Source organism: Glycine soja, chromosome 1 (genome assembly GCF_004193775.1).
Source record: "Glycine soja cultivar W05 chromosome 1, ASM419377v2, whole genome shotgun sequence".
Classification (NCBI taxonomy): domain Eukaryota; kingdom Viridiplantae; phylum Streptophyta; class Magnoliopsida; order Fabales; family Fabaceae; genus Glycine; species Glycine soja.
This window is the reverse complement of record NC_041002.1, coordinates 8,047,640-8,065,295: the sequence shown is the minus strand read 5'-3', so window position 1 is coordinate 8,065,295 and position 17,656 is coordinate 8,047,640. Positions and strand designations below refer to the sequence as shown.

Below are 17,656 nucleotides of genomic sequence, written 5' to 3'. Positions count from 1 at the left end.
ACATCAAAGTTCCACAGAAATCCCCAACAAGAGATTTAGCCTTCCATTGCAAGTTAGCACTTTTCAGCCCAAGAACGGGTTTTTGAAGGATAATTAAGATTACAAAGTGGTGGGGATGTCTCCTCCACCTCTAAAAACCTAATAATCACTCCTAAACTCAGAATCTCTCAAAGGCTGAGGCTTTTCGTCCAAGCTCTTCTCTCTTGCTCTATTTTTCGACTCTGTCACGTCTCTCCAAAAGAACTCCTAAAAGAACTCTTGATTTTTCGCCAACTTCAGTCTTTTAATGGCTTTTTGATCCTGAAGGCTCCTTTAGCGCCATTTTCTTTCTAAGCGTGAGTTAGTGAATTTTCGCTTAGCGAGCTGGGTGCGAGAAGAGACAAATGACTCGCTAAGCGAGCTGATGGCGCACTGGGCACGTGCATGAATGGCAAATTCTCTTCCAGATTCTTCCATCTCGCTAAGCGAATTGAGTGCCTCGCTTAGCGGATGTTACTCGCTAAGCGCATATGCCTCGCTGATCAAGACACCAGCTGCTTCAACCTTCTTCTTCTTCATCCTTTAGCCTGAAACTGAAGTTGAACCACATTAATTCACAATATTAGGAATATCTACTGAGTGAAATTAAACTAAACATAAAAATATGTACAAGCCTAAAAAAAAACCATAAATTGGGGAAAAGATATAAATTTCATGAAACTTTTCAATACAAAAGTTAGTCGTAAATGACGACTAACAAAGCCATAGGGAGAGTGAAAGACACATTCTTTGGCAAAAGCTTGTTAATATTTCTGAAATGATCAGGGATCCCTGGGTCGTTCTTGGAGATTTTAACACCATCATTTTTCGATCATAAATAGACATGGAAGTTTAACTTGATCAATGCTAGAACTTCAAAGGTGTCTTTGGAGACATTGCAAGCTATGTGAGTTCTAGATGCTGGTTTCTGTGGATTCCATTATACTTGGCAAAAAAGGAACTTAATGGACAGATTAGACCGTGTTTTGGTTAGTAAAGAGTAGAGGCTAATTTTTCACAATGGGATCGTGGTTCACCTTTTTGCTTTTGGGTCGGACAATAGATGTGCCATTATTTTCTCCTATTTCTTAACCCTTTTTGCACCATTTTAATTACTGATTAGTCTTAATTGTCAAATTAATTAGGCAGTTTTATTATTTGGGCCCATTCAGCTAATTTGATGTTTTTAATCTAATTTCAGGAATTAATGAAGCATTGGGCTTGAATCCAGAATTGGGCTTGGACTTGAAGAGGGCAGACTATTTAATTTTACAAAATTTTATCTTATCTAGACTTTATCTTATCTAGATATTATTTAGATTTGATCTCATCTAAATATTATTTCATCTAGATCTTCTCTAATCTTATCTTATCTAGATTTGATTTTATTTATGGGCTTGGATTTAAAACAGATTTGTAAGCTTTGGGGCTGGAAAACTATATAACAGCACCAAGGTTCTAGTTTAAGTCTGCTCTTCTCTCCTCTCTCCTTTTTTCATTTTTTAGTGTGAGGCTTCTTTGAGACATTTTTTCGTTTTGCAATTCCAGTTTTGACTTTTCGTTTTAGCAATAAAATTTCGTTCTTCAATCTATAATTTTGTTCTCTATTGATTAATGGAAGGCTAAGTCTCCAGCGTTGTTTTCTCTTGAGGATCAAGCACAGTTCTCTTTGAGGTTCTATTATTACTGTTAAATTCTATTCAGTTTTTCCTCTTCACTAATTACTCTGAATTTGTTGCTATTTATTCATGCATGCTTAGTGCTTGATTAATTGTCTCTGCGCTTAATTTACGTTCATGCTTAATGATCGTTTATGATTAATTGGTGTATGTGTTGCTTAATCACATAATGAATGCCTTATGTTAAATTTCGCTTAGTAATTTAATTTAGGGTTGGATTAAGTGGTTGAACTGATAAAGGATAAACTCTCGTAACCTAGGATAAGAGACTTGCTTGTGAATCAAGGGGAAGCAACGTGTGTTAATTATGATATTTGGTTTATCATTGCTCGTTGGGAAACGACCTAGGATCACTTCCTAGTTACTGCATTTTAATGTTTATTTGATTCGGATACGGCCTCAATCAAATTTGGCGCTGTTGCTGGGGAGCAGTGGGCCAAAGGTTCATATTAGCTAGTGATTCCTGTTTTTACTTCTTTTGTTTAGTGTGTTCGTGTTGTGTTAGTGTGTTCATGTTGTGTTAGTGTGGTATTCTGTTTTATTTCATGTTTTTTTTTTTTTGCAATTTACTAGTACCCCTTGTTCAACACTTTTCCTATTTCAGTTTATTGTTTTGCTGTGAATAGTGCTTAGCGATGGAATTAGAGACTGATTCTGCGTTACTGTTCACACAGCATTACATTAGCGATTGAATTAGCGACGACTGTTTACAATTTAATTGTCGATTTTTGTTTTGATAGATAGGGTTGTTATTTTTGGCTGAATTTTTGTGTGGGAAGTTCTTTTGACTCATATTTTGTGTGAAAAATACCAGGAACACTTGGTGTGGTTGGATTTGAGAGATTCAAAAAAATTTGAGAACTTATTATTAGCAAAACTTAAAATAGCCATAACTTTTGCTCTGGGTATTAGAACGACTATTATTATATATGTATTTGGGGTAGAAAAAAATTTCCCATATTGTGGCAGCCCAGCAGAGCTCGGTTGAGGTCTCTAACTAGCCAAATTGGCCTGTTTACTAAGTTTTTTTTTTCAAGTTTTATTATTCTATTTTTCGAAACTTTCCTTAGGCAATTTCCATAGTTAGACTTTGAATTTTTGTTTGAAATTTTTTGTGCTATCTTTTCATGATTTTAGGGTGTTCCTCACAAAATTTCAGCTCATTTTGATATCGTTTGAGTATAGTTGTAGTTTTACCCCCTTGTTAGGTGCTTGTTGAGAAACACATTATTTGCTGCATATAGTGCATGACTAGGGGAAATCCAGGTGATTTACAACCCTTTGATCCTGAAATAGATAGAACCTTTCATAGATTATTTAGGCATAGCGTGCATCCTGGTCATTCTGTGCATTTTGAACATTCTGAGCATTTTGTTGAGGGTGATTTTGAATATTCCACTACTAATTTTTATACTAAGAACATGGCTCAACCTCCACCTCGTGAGAGGACTCTAAGGAAGATGGTTGCACCTGATTTCACTTATGAAAGCTTGTGCATTCAATATCCTGATGAGGGTGTTCCATATGTTCTCAAGACTGGACTAATACATTTGCTGCCCAGGTTTCATGGTCTTGCAGGTGAAGATCCTCTTAAGCATCTTAAGGAGTTTCATATTGTTTGTTCCACCATGAAGCCCCCTGATGTTCAGGAAGATTATATCTTTCTAAAGGCTTTTCTTCATTCTTTGGAGGGAGTGGCAAAAGATTGGCTATACTACCTTGCTCCCAGGTCCATTTTTAGCTGGGATGACCTTAAGAGGGTGTTCTTGGAGAAATTCTTCCCTGCATCTAGGACCACTGTCATCAGAAAGGATATTTTAGGTATTAGGCAACTCAGTGGAGAAAGCCTATATGAATACTGGGAGAGATTTAAAAAATTATGTGCCAGTTGCCCTCACCACCAGATTTCTGAGTAGCTCCTTCTCCAATATTTTTATGAAGGACTCAGTAACATGGAGAGAAGTATGATAGATGCTGCCAGTGGTGGAGCCCTTGGAGACATGACCCCTGCTGAAGCCAGAAATTTAATTAAGAAGATGGCTTCATACTCCCAACAATTTAGTGCCAAAAATGATGCTATTGTCATTAGAGGAGTGCATGAAGTAGCCATGAATTCATCTTCATCAGCTGAGACTAAGAAGCTTGAAGGTAAACTAGATGCCTTGGTTAACCTGGTAACCCAACTGGCCATGAATAAAAAATCTGCACTTGTCGCCAGACTCTGTGGTTTATGCTCCTCTGCCGACCACCACACAGACCTTTGCCCTTCTATGCAACAATCTGAAGCAATTGAACAGCCTGAAGCTTATGCTGCAAACATCTACAATAGACCTCCTCAACCTCAGCAGTAAAATCAGCCACAACAGAACAATTATGACCTCTCCAGCAATAGGTACAATCTCGGGTGGAGGAATCATCCCAACCTTAGATGGTCGAATCCTTCACAACAACAACAACAACAACAACAACAACAACAACAACAACAACAACAACAACCTTATTTTTAGAATGTTGTTGGCCCAAGCAGACCATACATTCCTCCACCAATCCAGCAAGAACAACAACAACAATAACAACCCCAGAAATAGCAACCAGTTGAGACTCCTCCGCAACCTTCCCTTGGAGAACTTGTGAGGGAAATGACTTTGCAAAACATGCAGTTTCAACAAGAGACCAGAGCCTCCATTCAGAGCTTAACTAATCAGATGGGACAATTGGCTACGCAGTTAAATCAACAACAGTCCCAGAATTCTGACAGATTACCTTCTCAATCTGTCCAGAATCCCAAAAATGTGAGTACCATTGCATTGAGGTCGGGAAAGCAGTGTCAAGGACCTCAACGAGCAACATCTTCCTCATCCACAAATGAACCTGCCCAACCTCACTCTACTCCAGAAAAAGATGATGACAAAAATTTAAAGAGTAAGTTACCTAACATTTTCTATGCAGGTGAATCTTCCACTGGTAATTTTGATTTACAGAAGTAGCATATCCCTATTCCATTTCCTCCAAGAGCAATTTCCAACAAAAAAATGGAAGAGGCAGAGAAGGAGATATTGGAAATATTTAGAAAAGTAGAGGTAAACATACCTCTGCTGGATGCAATAAAGCAAATTCCAAGATATGCTAAATTCTTGAAGGAGTTGTGCACTAATAAGAGGAAGCTTAAAGGAAGTGAAAGAATTAGTATGGGCAGAAATGTCTCCGCATTGATTGGTAAATCTGTTCCCTAAATCCCTGAAAAATGTAAAGATCCAGGTACATTCAACATACCTTGTATTATAGGGAACAATAATTTTGACAATGCCATGCTAGATTTAGGAGCTTCTGTTAGTGTTATGCCTCTGTCTATTTTTAATTCTCTATCTCTTGGTCCTTTGCAGTCAACTGATGTGGTAGTTCATTTAGCTAATAGAAGTGTTGCCTATCCTGCTGGTTTCATAGAGGATGTCTTAGTTAGAGTTGGTGAACTGATTTTCCCTGTTGATTTTTATATTTTGAATATGGAGGGGGGATTTTCTAAAGGATCAGTTCCCATCATTCTAGGCAGACCTTTTATAAAAACTGCTAGAACTAAGATAGATGTATATGCAGGCACACTATCTATGGAGTTTGGTGATATAACTGTTCATTTTAATATTCTTGATGCTATGAAACACCCATATGAAGATCTTTCTATATTTCGTGTTGAAATAATTGACCATATTGTTGATGAATACATGACTGATCTTCATTCTAATATGCATGCCTGTCACTCTTCATGCATTGAATCTGAATTTGTACTTGATCATATGTCTGAATTTGATGCTGAGAGTGAATCTGAATTTGATATTGATTACATGTGTGGTGATGTTTTACCTCTTGAGATTGATTTTATAGAGTTAGATAGAACTAACCATGTTTCAGGAAGTACACATACCTCTGACTTTCTTTATGAGGTACAGGCTGAGAAACCATCTCTTTCTACCACTATCCAGCCGCCCACACCAGAATTGAAGCCTCTGCCATCAAATTTAAAATATGCTTACTTGGATGATAGCAAAAGTTTTCCAGTAATTATATCTGCCTCCCTTGCTGATGAGCAAGAGGAGAAGCTGTTATCTGTTCTCAAGAAGCATAAGAAGGCTATAGGCTGGACCCTGGCGGACATTCCTGGTATTAGCCCATCCACATGAATGCATCGAATAAATTTAGAAGATGGGGCTAAACCAGTAAGACAGCCACAGAGAAGACTCAACCCGGTGATTCTTGATGTAGTGAAGAAGGAGGTAACCAAGCTTCTACAAGCTGGAATCATTTATCCTATCTCCGACAGCCAATGGGTGAGTCCCGTCCAGGTAGTTCTGAAGAAAACCAACCTCACCGTGATAAAAAATGAGAAGGAGGAGCTGATTCCTACTCGGGTGCAAAACAGTTGGAGAGTCTGCATCGACTATAGGAGACTGAACCAGGTTACCAAAAAGGACCATTTTCCCCTACCATTTATTGACCAGATGCTTGAACGCTTGGGTTTTATAGGCGCTTTATCAAGGATTTTAGCAAGGTGGCCCTTCCACTATCCAATCTGCTGCAAAAGGAGGTGGAGTTTGATTTTGATGACCGGTGCAAAGAGGCTTTTGATTGCCTCAAGCGTGCGGTGAATACCACCCCTATCATTCAGGCACCTGATTGGACAGCCCCGTTTGAGCTAATGTGCGATGCATCCAATTACACATTGGGGGTTGTCCTTGCTCAAAAGATCTCCTTACTTCAGCTTACTTCTTTTCCACCATGACTTAGGGAGTTTTTCTTTTCCTATCTCCCTCTTTACTTTTATTACATTTGTCTGATTCTATTTGATGGTTTAATTGCTTTTAATCTTTTAATTGTGCTACATTGAGGACAATGGGTTGTTTAAGTATGGGGAGGGGGAGTGTTCTTTGGTTTTGGTTTTGCTAGTTTTGTTAGTTTTGTTAATTTTGTTAGTTGTGTTAAATTTGTTAATTTTGTTAGTTTTGTTGGGTTTCTAGTTTAATATTTTAGGTCAATTCTGTTTGCATGTACAACTTTGCATATTTTTCTTTGAATTATAGGATATGTTCAAGAAATGGGTAATTGTTCTGAAAATAAAAATCTCTTGACATTTTGTGACTTGAAATCCTTGTTTTTCCTCTACATGTCATGATAGTTTTGAAAGCTCAATTTGAAAGTGATAAGTTTACCTTTGTGAGAATTTGAGCCATCCATCATCATAATCTTTTGGTGTGTTTTGCCCCATTGATTGCTTGCACAATAACCTTGGCTTGATTCTTGTTGATGCTTCCTAATTCACATGCATATTTGGAAATGATTTAGGCAATTTTGTTCTTATAAGCCTCTAGCCAAATGGACCTACCTTGAATTAATTACTTTGATAGCCCTTTTGAGCCTTGTTTCCCTTTCCTTGTTTTGAAGCTCACTTCAAGCCTTAAGTGAAAAACCATGATATCACCTTACCCTTAAGGAATTTTGGAGCTTTGGAATTGTTTTGGGAATAAGTGTGGGGGGGGGGGGGGGGGGGTTTGTTGGATAACATGTTTTGTTGGCTATGGTTCATGATGTATTTTTGGGCCATACTGATGTACATTGTATGTGGGTTAAATGTTGGTCATGCTGCTGAATGATATGCTAGTTCTCATATGATACTGTTCAAAAAAAATAATTTCAAGTGGAATCAATTCAAAAAAAAAGAAAAAGAAAAGCAATATAAGATCTTAAATAGAAAAAGAATGACGAGACTCTTGGTTCTACTCTTTATGTTTAAATTTTATCTTTAGGTCTTCTTATTTTTTCTTAATATGCACTTATTCCCCATTGCTCCTCTATTCTTTTGGGATTTAGCTACTTATTCTATATTTTTCCCTACCTTGTCCTTGGCCCCATTACAACCTTAAAAGACCATTTGATCCTCATGTGCTTGTGTTTATGGGTTGATTGTCAATTTTAGAATCTTGCCAAGTTTATGTGGTGTTGGTTTTCATGGGTGCTTTGAGGGTAAATAGTACCCTAGACACTTAAGAGATAGAGTGTATATCTTGTGAGGCTTTATCACTTTTCATTCTTGAGCTGATTAACTATTTTGCCATGATTGGGTTGCTTGGATGATTTTCACGAATGTCTTGACTCTTTGGATCTCTTCATGTTAGATGTTACCCATTCCTTGATGTACATTGAGAAATATGTAAATGTTTTTATTTGTCTCTCTTTGATATCCTTGGATTTTGTTCTTTGTTTCATTTTTCCCAGGAGTGCAAAAGGCTAAGTATGAGGGGTTTTGATGTGCCATTATTTTCTCCTATTTCTTAACCCTTTTTGGGATTTAGCTACTTATTCTATATTTTTCCCTACCTTGTCCTTGGCCCCATTACAACCTTAAAAGACCTTTTGATCCTCATGTGCTTGTGTTTATGGGTTGATTGTCAATTTTAGAATCTTGCCAAGTTTATGTGGTGTTGGTTTTCATGGGTGCTTTGAGGGTAAATAGTACCCTAGACACTTGAGAGATAGGGTGTATATCTTGTGAGGCTTTATCACTTTTCATTCTTGAGCTGATTAACTATTTTGCCATGATTGGGTTGCTTGGATGATTTTCACGAATGTCTTGACTCTTTGGATCTCTTCATGTTAGATGTTACCCATTCCTTGATGTACATTGAGAAATATGTAAATGTTTTTGTTTGTCTCTCTTTGATATCCTTGGATTTTGTTCTTTGTTTCATTTTTCCCAGGACTGCAAAAGGCTAAGTATGAGGGGTTTTGATGTGCCATTATTTTCTCCTATTTCTTAACCCTTTTTGGGATTTAGCTACTTATTCTATATTTTTCCCTACCTTGTCCTTGGCCCCATTACAACCTTAAAAGACCTTTTGATCCTCATGTGCTTGTGTTTATGGGTTGATTGTCAATTTTAGAATCTTGCCAAGTTTATGTGGTGTTGGTTTTCATGGGTGCTTTGAGGGTAAATAGTACCCTAGACACTTGAGAGATAGGGTGTATATCTTGTGAGGCTTTATCACTTTTCATTCTTGAGCTGATTAACTATTTTGCCATGATTGGGTTGCTTGGATGATTTTCACGAATGTCTTGACTCTTTGGATCTCTTCATGTTAGATGTTACCCATTCCTTGATGTACATTGAGAAATATGTAAATGTTTTTGTTTGTCTCTCTTTGATATCCTTGGATTTTGTTCTTTGTTTCATTTTTCCCAGGACTGCAAAAGGCTAAGTATGAGGGGTTTTGATGTGCCATTATTTTCTCCTATTTCTTAACCCTTTTTGCACCATTTGAATTACTGATTAGTCTTAATTGTCAAATTAATTAGGCAGTTTTATTATTTAGGCTCATTCAGCTAATTTGATGTTTTTAATCTAATTTCAGGAATTAATGAAGCATTGGACTTGAATCCAAAATTGGGCTTGGACTTGAAGAGGGCAGACTATTTTATTCCACAAAATTTTATCTTATCTAGACTTTATCTTATCTAGATATTATTTAGATTTGATCTCATCTAGATATTATTTCATCTAGATCTTATCTTATCTTGTTTTATCTAGATTTGATTTTATTTATGGGCTTGGATTTAAAACAGGTTTGTAAGCTTTGGGGCTTGAAAACTATATAACAGCACCAAGGTTCTAGTTTAGGTCTGCTCTTCTCTCCTCTCTCCTTTTTTCATTTTTTAGTGTGAGGCTTCTTTGAGACATTTTTTTGTTTTGCAATTCCAGTTTTGACTTTTCGTTTTAGCAATAAAATTTCGTTCTTCAATCTATAATTTCATTCTCTATTGATTAATGGAAGGCTAAGTCTCCAGCGTTGTTTTCTCTTGAGGATCAAGCACAGTTCTCTTTGAGTTTCTATTATTACTGTTAAATTCTGTTCAATTTTTCCTCTTCACTAATTACTCTGAATTTTTTGCTATTAATTCATGCATGCTTAGTGCTTGATTAATTGTCTCTGCGCTTAATTTACGTTCATGCTTAATGATCGTTTATGATTAATTGGTGTATGTGTTGCTTAATCACATAATGAATGCCTTATGTTAAATTTCGCTTAGTAATTTAATTTAGGGTTGGATTAAGTGGTTGAACTGATAAAGGATAAACTCTCGTAACTTAGGATAAGAGACTTGCTTGTGAATCAAGGGGAAGCAGCGTGTTTTAATTCTGATATTTTCTAATTCACATCTATTCGCTGTTTAATTTACAAAAGCAAACAACCCCCCCCCCCAATTCGTTACTATTTTCCTACAATCTGTTATGAACATTTAGTTTATCATTGCTCGTTGGGAAACGACCTAGGATCACTTCCTAGTTACTGCATTTTAATGTTTATTTGATTCGGGTACGACCTCGATCAACCGTGTTTTGGTTAGTAAAGAGTGGAGGCTAATTTTTCACAATGGGATCGTGGTTCACCTTTTTGCTTTTGGATCGGACTATAGTCTTGTTATCCTCAAGCCTAATCCAACAAGACATACTAATGCCTCCAAGACGCCCTTTAGGTTTAAGGCTTATGGGTTAACCCACCAAGAGTTTCCAAATTTTATTTAAAGGCATTCGGCTCCTACTTATCCATGTCCCAATTTTATAGCTTCCTTTCGAGAGAACCTTCAAAGATGGAATAAGATTACCTTCAGGAATGTCTTTAGATAGAAATAGAGCCTCCTTAACCGACTAAGAAGGATTGCTTATAGCTTATCTATTAGGCATAATTGTTTCTATTTGACTTTAAAAATAAGTTATGGAAAAAGTTGGAAATGATTCTATATATGGAAGAATTTATCTGGTACTAAATGTCGGTGGTTGATTTTCGGTGATAGAAATTCCAAATTCTTTCACTGCACCACTATTGTTTGAAGGAGAAATAATTTCTTTGAAAAGATTTATAATGAGATAGGTCATGGATCTTGGAGAAGGATATTCATGAGGCAATAGTGACAATTTTTTTCAAAAATGTATTTCATGTGGATTAGCCTTTCATCCCTTTAGCTCATGAAGATTTCTTTCCTCCCCTTTACCTTAAAAAATTTATTTTCATTGCTAACCCTTTTTCTCAATATGAGATTTAGGAAGCTTTGTTGCATATGGGCTTGTTCAATTCTCTTGGAGAGGATGAACAACAACCAATTTTCTACCAATCCTAATGTGCTCAAGTGGGTCTGGATATGTGCAACCTCATATTTAAAGTTGTCGAGGATCCCTCCATGGTTTCTTACATTAACAAGACTCTTATAGTGTTCATCCTAAGGTGGAACCCATACCCATGCTCAAACAATTCCACTTGATCATTTTGTGTAATGTCACATACAAGCTGAATACAAAGGTTATGTTCCAACGTTTGAAGCAAATTATGGAATCCATTATTAGTCCGACTTAATGTATTTTTGTCCCTAGGAGGAAAAGTCACAATAATATAATCATCTCTTAAGAGGTTGTTCATTCAATGAGGAATAAGAGGGGAAGCTCAGGATGTTGATTAAAGTCGATCTAGAAAAAGCATATGATTGCCTTCGTTGGGAGTTTGTTAAGGCCACTCTAATGAACATTGGCATCCCGGATAATATCATCAAGCTTGTTGATTGTTGGATGATAGAGATAAGGTGGACAACAAAGTCGGTCATCTGGTCCAATACTGTTGTCTTTTGTATTGATCATCCAATCTTCTGTAACCTAGTGGAGCATCCAGTCACGTAGAAATGAGTGTCTAGTCTAGTGGTTCATTAACATAGGTTATGTTGTAACTAATTGTTTTTTATTTGTCTGTTGTAACTATTTTCATTTAGATAGTTAGTTATTTTTTCCTTTATTATTCTAGTTTTAGTAAGCAAGAGAGTGCTTTGAACCCCTTCATTGTAAATTTTCTTATTCGCAATAAACTTAAACAATTTGTACAATATCTTTTCTCCTTCTATCATCTGAACTTTCTTATTTGAATAGAATTTCTCGAATCTTTTCCACCAAATTGGTATCTAAAGCTTCGATTCAAGATCAGTTTCGCATCTTTTTAGTGGTAGATCAAGTCATCAGTGATCAATCATTATGTTTGTTATATGTTCGTGCTACATCCTCAAGATTCTACCAAGAAGGTGGTCAACACAATTAAGATTGAGAAATTTATTGGGAAGAATAGCTTCAACCTATGACACATCAAGATGCGAGCCTTGTTGAAAGAATAGGGCATCTGAACTCGTCTCTTTAGTCAATAGTCAAAGATTAATAAGTCAATCCTTGAGTTACGAGAGGAAAAGGCACATTCGCTAATTCTCTCATCTCTGTCTGATGAGGTTCTTTATGAAGTTTCTAAAGAACTGACTATTGTTAGGCTTTGGCTCAAATAGGAAAAACTCTTCGTGATGAAATCAATATGCAGCAAGTTTCTTCTGAAATGATGTTTGTTTGGCCTCCGAATGAGGGAAGGTACGCCACTAAAGGAACATCTTAATGGTTAAACTTTATTTTGATGGAGCTATGCGACATTGATGTCAAGATGGAAGACAAAGGTCTGACAATAATTTTGTTAGCCTATCTTTCTCCTTCATTTTTGAATTCTCTTGGTGTAGGCAAAGACTCCATTACATTTGAAGAAGTCAAGTCCAGTCTTTATTCTAGAGAGTGTAAACTAAAGGCATCTAGGAATAGTGATGAAGCCTTTGCTTTTGGATTATCAGTCACTAATTTTGCTAAAGGGTAGAAGAAGAAGAAGAAGAAAGGCAAAGGTGGCAAGAAGAGTAAAGTTAATCCTAAGGACATCTACAATTACTGCAAAGAACCGGGTCATTGGAAGTGAGACTATTCAAAGAAAGCAAAGAAAGATTATGTTGTTGCTCTTGTTTAGAATGACTCCTCATTGGAAAGTGATTTGATTCTAGCTATTGGTGAACAACTACAAAAACATTCTAAATAATGGGTATTGGACTCAAGTTGTTTTAATCATATGCGTCCACACAAACATTGGTTTGTGACATATGAGAAGAAGTATGGTGGTAATGCCCTCATGGGTAACGATGCTCCTGGTAAGTTTGTTAATATAGGTTCTATACAAATCAAAATGCATGATGGTGTTGTTAGAACCTTAATTGAAGTTTATCATGTTCCAGAGCTTAAGAAAAATCATGTATATGTGAGTCTCATAGATTTGAAAGGTTTTTCTTGTTTGGTTGAAGGTGAAGTTATGCAGATTAGAGGGGAAAAGAAGTTTGTGTTAATGTAATGAACTAAGTAAGGAAATTTGTACATTTTTCAGGGGTCCATTGTAATAGGCTCTGTCTCTGTTGTTTCACAATCTATAAGCGATGCGTCCAATGGCTCATCTGATAATTCTTTGTGGCATTTATGTGTGAGCCACATGAGTGAAAAAGGTTTAGATATTCTGAACAAGCGATGCTTATTTGGAAATCATAAGGTGGAATCTCTTCAGTTTTGTGAGCACTGTCTCTGGGAAGAAGCATCGAACAATGTTCCTAAAGGCTATGCACACAATGAAGGCCATGTTGGATTGCATCCATTCTAACTACTGTGGGCCTTCAAGAGTTCCATCACCAAGAGGGGCAAGGTATTTCCTCTCTATCATTGATGATTACTCCAAGATGACATGGGAATTCATGATGAAGCATAAATGTAAAGCTTTCAAATTTTCAAGCATTGGACGATTCTTATGAAGAATTAGACAGGAAAAACAGTAAAGTGTCTTAGGATTGATAATGGACTGGAATATTATCATACTAAATTCAATGAATTTTGTATAGATGAAGACATAGCAAGACAACATATTCTACGTTGTACTTCTCAACAAAATGGAGTAGCTGAAAGAATGAACAAGACCTTTTCGAAAAGGACCAGATGCATGTTGTCCAATTCAGGCTTGAAAAGAAGATTTTGGACTAAGACAGGTGATACAACATGTTATCTCATGAATCGATCATTGTCCATTGCCATAGACTTCAAGCCCCTATTAAGGTATGATCTAACAAACCAGCTAAATACTCAATGCTAAAGGTGTTTGGATGTTTGACATACAATCATGTAAATGAAAGTAAGTTAGAGCCCAGAGCCAGGAAGGGATTCTTTATGGGCTATGAAGATGGAGTCAAATGATTCTGAGTTTGGTCTCCATCTAAAAGAAAGGTCATTCTCAGGAAAGATGTCATCTTTGACGAACTTTCTATGTTGTATTCTAAATCTAATGAAGATTTGGGAAAGGCTAAAAATGTTACAATGTAGGTAAAGTTTGAGAGCTCCACAATTAAAAACATTAGTGATCAAAAGCAGTTTAAAGCACCTGATAAGATTGATTAGGATCTTCAAATGCACCCTCAACATCAGAATTCAACACCAGTTGAGGAGACTGACTGAATGAGTGAAAACCATCCAAAGAAGCCCAAAACCATAACACCCAAAAAGTCATGAAGAAAAATCAAAGCTCGTGAAATATATGGCTTTGATATAGTGTCTAATGCACTTCATATAGCAGAAGAGATAAATTTATTTGAACAAAAAACTTATCAGGAAGTAGTTTCCTATCCTGAAGCTGAGGAGTAGGAAATGGTTATGAATGAAGAGATGGAATCCCTTAAGAAGAACCAGACTTGAGATTTAGTTGAGCTACCTGAAAGCAGACAAGTAGTGAGGTGCAAGTGGATCTTCAAGAATAGATTTGGATTATCCACTAAAGAAGTTGTCTGTTATAAAGTACTTTTAGCAGCTAAAGGCTACAGTCAGAGGGAAGGAATGAACTACAATGAGATATTCTCTCCACTAGTTCGACACATCTCCACACATGTTTTGTTGGCCCTAGTGGCAACTTTGGGCATGTAGTTAGAGCAACTTGATGTCAAAACTACCTTTCTCCATGGAAGACATTTTGATGCAACAACCTAAAGGTTTTAAGGTGGAAGGAAAGGAAAATTTTGTTTGTAGATTGAAGATGTCTTTTATAGGCTGAAGCAATCACTAAGGCAGTGGTATAAGAGATTTGATGAGTTCATCAGAAGTCCCTATGACTCATGTGTTTGTCATAGGAAGGTGGAGGATGGTCCTCAAATCTATCTGCTATTCTCTATGGATGACATGCTCATAGCATTTCAAAATTTGTTGGCAATTCAAAAGCTGAAGTCACTACTTAGTAGTGAATTTGAGATGAAGGACATGCGAGTTGCTAAACATATTTTGGGCATAGAGGTCAAGATGGATCGAGTTTAAAAGAAGTTATTTCTGTGTCAGAAGGAATACATTCAAAAAGTATTGAATCGTTTTTGGATGACATCTGCAAAACCAATTTGTACTCCTTTGATAGCATCCACTCGTCTATCTGGTCTCAATACTACTCAATCAGAATCAAAGAAGGAATACATGTCTCGTGTTTCTTATGCAAGTGTTGTAGGCAATCTCATGTATGTTATGGTATGCACCAGATCAAACCTAGAACAAGCAATCAGTGTTATGAGTAGTTATATGGGTAATCCTGGAAGTAACATTTGTAGGTTGTGAAACGTATATTCAAGTACCTTAAGGGTACAACTAATATTGAACTCGTCTACCATGGAAACACATCGTGTGCTTTCGTTGGTTACTCATATTCAGACTATGCTATATATTTGGATGCAAGAAGATATATGACTAGGTACAGATTTACGATTGATAACTCTCTTGTCAGTTAGAAGGAAACACTTCAGCCCACAGTGGTTTTATCCACTACAAAGACAAAGCACATGGCTCTGGCAGAAGCAACAAAAGAAGGGATCTGGCTGAAGGGTCTAATTAACAATCTTGGGTTTCCATAGGAAAAGGCTATCATTTTCTGCAACTATATGAGTGCGATATGTTTAGCCTAGGATCAAGTCCATCATGAGAGGATTTAGCACATTGACATCAAATACCACTTCATCCGTACTAAGAAGAGGGTCATAGTCCATAAAGTTGATATGAGGGAGAATCCAGTTGATATGTTCATAAAGCCTATTCCAAGAAGCAAGTTTATGCATTGTATGGATCTACTTAACATAGATTGTTGGAAATGAACTAAGTTTCTTGTAATTCAGAAATGTTATCGAACCAAGGTGGAAATTGTTGATTGTTGGATGATGGACGGTAAAGATAGGGTGGATGACAACGTTGGTTGGTTGTCTGGTCTAGTACTCTTATTTTCTATATTAGTCTTTCAATCTTCTATAATCTTGTGAACTCGTAGAAGGGAGCGCCTAATCTGGTGGCTCATTAACAGAGGTTGTGTTGAAATTGTAATTGTTTTCTATTTTTCTATTTTTAACTATTTTCAGTTAGACAATTAGTTGTTGACTCCTTTATAAAGAGCTTTGTATTATGGGTTCAATGACCATGAGAGTGTTTTGAACCCCTTCATTGTAAATTATGTTATTCGCAATAAACTTAACAATTTGTGTGATATCTCTTCTCCTTCTATTATCTAAAATTCCCTATCTAAATAAAATTTCATGAATATTTCTCAATAAAGCTCATCATGTCTTGCATCTTGAGTTCGTCGTTTAGAGTTCTTTGGAATGAGGAGTAGCTAGATTATTTCTATCCTTCGATGAGCATAAGGCAAGGGGACCCTATATCCCCTTACCTGTGTGTGATGTGCCTAGAAAGATTATATCAGATTATCTATAATTTTGTCCATTGGAAAGTGTGAAAATTCATAAAGCTTACTAAAAAAGCCCATTATTGTCGTATCTTGCTTTCATTGACAACCTAGTTTTGTTTGGTGAAGCTACAATGGATCAAGTAGAAATGATGTTTGAATTCCTTAATTACTTGTATTAGATCTGGGCAAGTAAACAACAAGGACAAGACGAAGGTGTTCTTTTATAAAAACATAGGCGATATCATGAGAATTTAGATTAATGGCAAGTTGGGTTTTGGTAGGACCAATGACATCAACAAGTATTTAGGAGTCAATATCAATCATGGGAGGGTTTCCAAAAAATCCTTGCATGGGATCATTGACAAAGTCTAGAAGTGGCTCAGTGTTTGGAAAAAGAGGTCATTTTCCTTTACGAGGAGGTTGACATTAACTAAGGCAGCTCTCAATGTTCTTCCATCCTACACCATAAGCCATCGCACATCCTTTATTCAGCTTGTGATGAGTTAGACAAATTATGTCATGCCTTTATATAGGGGGATAAAGAGGGGTCGCATAGTCTCCATAGGGTTGCTTGGGATGGTGTGTGTAAACCTTAGAAGCATATGGGCTTAGGTGTTCGAGTGGCACATCATTTCAATAATGTTTCCATGCTTAAAATGGCATGTGAGATCTGTATGAAACCCCAAGATCTTTGGGTGCTGTTCTTCGAGAAAAATATACGAAATGGAATTACATTATCCCTATTATTAAGAGGATGCAAACAACCTCAAACTATTTGAGAGAAGTAAAGTTTGTGTGGAACTTTTTTCAAAAGTTTATGGTTTGGAAGTATGGTAAAAGGGATAAGGTTTTATTCTAGGAGGATTGTTGGATCCCAGATGTAGGGTGCCTTAAGGACCTAGCACTATAATCCTTCAAGAAACATACCTGTTGTGATAAGGCTAAGATTGGCAGTGGTTGGAAGGTGGTTTTGTTGCAGAATATAGTCCCTTCTAATATTGGTTCTAGGATCTTATCCCATGATCATCTTGATCTAGAGGGAGAGGATAATGTTATAGCGTGGGGGCCTTCTCAAAATGGGGATTTTTCTGTTTCCCTAGCCTATGCTGCACTTCTGCCTCTGAATGATATAGTGGATCCTCTCTACCAGGTTACTTGGCAGTGGCCAGGGACCGAACGAATTAAATGCTTTCTTTGGAAGGTCAACTAGAAAGCATTGGTCACCAAGAGCATAAGGTGGACTTGTGGTATTGCAGAGTCTGACTTTTGAAGCCTTTACATAAGGTTCTCTGAGAATATCACCCAAGTAATGCGTAATTGTGCCAAAGTTTCTAGTATCTG

At 36.8% G+C, this 17,656-nt stretch overlaps 1 non-coding gene across 1 annotated transcript; it reads right to left on the bottom strand.

The window, feature by feature from the left end:
* Nucleotides 1–3,496: 3,496 nt before the first annotated feature.
* Nucleotides 3,497–3,603, bottom strand: LOC114368550. The gene has a single exon (XR_003657358.1). It is a non-coding gene; the product is annotated as a small nucleolar RNA R71 (small nucleolar RNA).
* Nucleotides 3,604–17,656: the final 14,053 nt, after the last annotated feature.